The sequence below is a fragment of the Melanerpes formicivorus genome, unplaced genomic scaffold (assembly GCF_026170545.1).
Source record: "Melanerpes formicivorus ecotype bairdi unplaced genomic scaffold, bMelFor1.0.p_v2 SCAF_78, whole genome shotgun sequence".
NCBI lineage: Eukaryota > Metazoa > Chordata > Aves > Piciformes > Picidae > Melanerpes > Melanerpes formicivorus.
The window spans coordinates 38,572-41,074 of record NW_027142430.1 but is presented as its reverse complement, the minus strand read 5'-3'; positions in this window follow the sequence as shown (position 1 = coordinate 41,074).

Below are 2,503 nucleotides of genomic sequence, written 5' to 3'. Positions count from 1 at the left end.
TACAACCTCCCTTCAGGGAGTTGCAGAGAGCAAGAAGGTCTCCCCTGAGCCTCCTCTTCTCCAGGCTGAGCAACCCCAGCTCCCTCAGCCTCTCCTCACAGGGCTGTGCTCCAGACCCCTCCCCAGCTTTCTTGCCCTTCTCTGGACACCTTCCAGCAGCTCAACCTCCTTCCTAACCTGAGGAGCCCAGAACTGGACACAGGACTCAAGGTGTGGCCTCAGCAGTGCTGAGCACAGGGCACAATGACTTCCCTGCTCCTGCTGGCCACACTCTTCCTGATGCAGGCCAGGATGCCCTTGGCCCTCTTGGCCACCTGGGCACACTGCAGGCTCCTGTTCAGCCTATCATCGGCCAGCACCCCCAGGTCCCTCGACCCTGGGTGAATACAGAATACAGAATTCACCAGGTTGGAAAAGACCTTTGAGATCACCAAGTCCAACCTATCCCCCAGCACCATCCAATCAACTCAACCATGGCACCAAGGGCCTGACCCAGTCTCTTTTTGAACACCTCCAGGGATGGTGACTCCACCACCTCCCTGGGCCGCACATCCCAGTGGCCAATCTCTCTGGCTGTGAAGAATTTCTCCGTAACTTCCAGCCTAAGCCTCCCCTGGGTGCTGGCACACCTCCTCCCTGCCTGCCCACAGACTGGCAATGGGGGCAGGGGAGTGGCATAGGCATTGTGAGGAAAAGGGCAGCTCTTTCCTGCCCAGTGTTCAGTGCCTGGGTTCCTGGATGGAAACCGGTGGCGGTGCCAGCCTTTGTGCTAGTGTGCCCAAGTTGGGGCACAACCTACTGTCCCCTGGCAGTGTAGACCTCATCTTTGCCTCTGCTGGGGTCTTGCAGCCTTTATGCCCAGGCTGGCAGGTTGGGTGTGTGCAGAGGTGAGGTATTACAGTTAACAGCAGCTCCTGGCCAGTCACCAGTGGTGTTCCCCAGGGCTCAGCAATGGGGCCAGTTCTCTTTAACACCTTCATCAGTGACCTGGGTGAGGGGATCCAGGAACCCTCAGTAAGTCTGCAGATGACACCAATTAGGCATAAGTATTGATCTGGTTGAGGCTCTACTGAGGGAGTTGGCCAGGTTGGCTGGCTGGGGCAAGGTCAGTGGGATGAGGTTCAACAAAGCCAAGGGCTGGGTCCTGCACTTGGGTCCCAACAGCCCCATGAATGCTCCAGGCTTGGGGTAGAATGGCTGGAAACTGCCCAGTGGAAAGGACCTGCAGGTGCTGGGGATTGACAGCAGCTGAACATGAGCCAGGGTGTGCCCAGGTGGCCAAGAAGGCCATCAGCAGTGGTTTGGCCAGCAGGACCAGGGCAATAATTGTCCCCTGCACAGGTGAGGCCACACCTTTAATCCTGGGAGCAGGTTTAGGCCTCACTCCAAGAAGGACATTGAGGGGCTGGAGCAGGTCCAGAGAAGGACAATGAAGCTGGGGAAGGATCTGGAGAGCAGGGCTAGGGAGGAGCAGCTGAGGGAGCTGGGGGTGTTCAGCCTGGAGGGGGCTGAGGAGGAGACCTCATTGCTCTCTACAAGTCCCTGAAGGAAGGTTGGAGCCAGATGGGGGTTGCTCTCTTCTCCCAAGGAACCAATGGTAAAATGAGAGGAAGTGGCTTCAAGATGCCCCATGGGAGGTTTAAATTGGCCATGAGGAACAACTGCTTCCTCCTGAGGGTTGTCCAGCCTCGGCCCAGGCTGCCCAGGGCAGTGGTGAGTTGCCATGCCTGGAGGGGTTTTCAAAGCTCTGTAGATGTGATGCTGAGGGCCATGGTTTGGTGGTGTCCTGGCAATGCTGGGTTCATGGCTGGGCTTGGTCTTAAAGGTCCCTTCCAAGCAAAACCATTCTGTGATTCCATTTCACTGTGCACAAGGGCAGCTGCCTATAGACATTGTATATCAGGTATGGATGCATACAGCACCTTCTAATCTAGCCTGGGCATTCCATTCCATCCCAACCCTATTTCTATTCTATTTCTTTTCCATTCTGTCCCATTCCTTTTCTATCCCATTCCCTTCCCTTTCCTTTTCTATCCCATTCCCTTCCCTTTCCCATTCCCTTCCCTATCCTTTTCTATCCCATTCCCTTCCCTATCCTTTTCTATCCCATTCCCTTCCCTTTCCATTCCTGTTCTATTTCTTTTCCGTTCCGTGTAGTGAGGTGGGGGTTGGTCTCTTCTCCCTAGTCTCAGGTGATAGAAGGAGAGGAAACGCTCTGGAATTGTGCCAGGGGAGGGTTCGGTTGGAGATGAGGAGCGATTTCTCTGCCGCAGGAGTGGTCGGGGGCTGCCCTGGCGGTGGTGGAGTCCCCGTCCCCGGAGGCGTGGAGGAACGGCGCGGCCGCGGCCCGGCGGGACACGGTCCGGCGAGCACGGCGACGTTTTGTTGACGGTTGGCCACCGCGGCTCCGGAGTGGCCTGTGCCGTGGGCGTGCCCTGCTCCGGGGGCGTGCTCCGCCCGGCCCCGCCCGCGCTCGGCGCTCGGTGCTTTCCCCGCCGCTCCC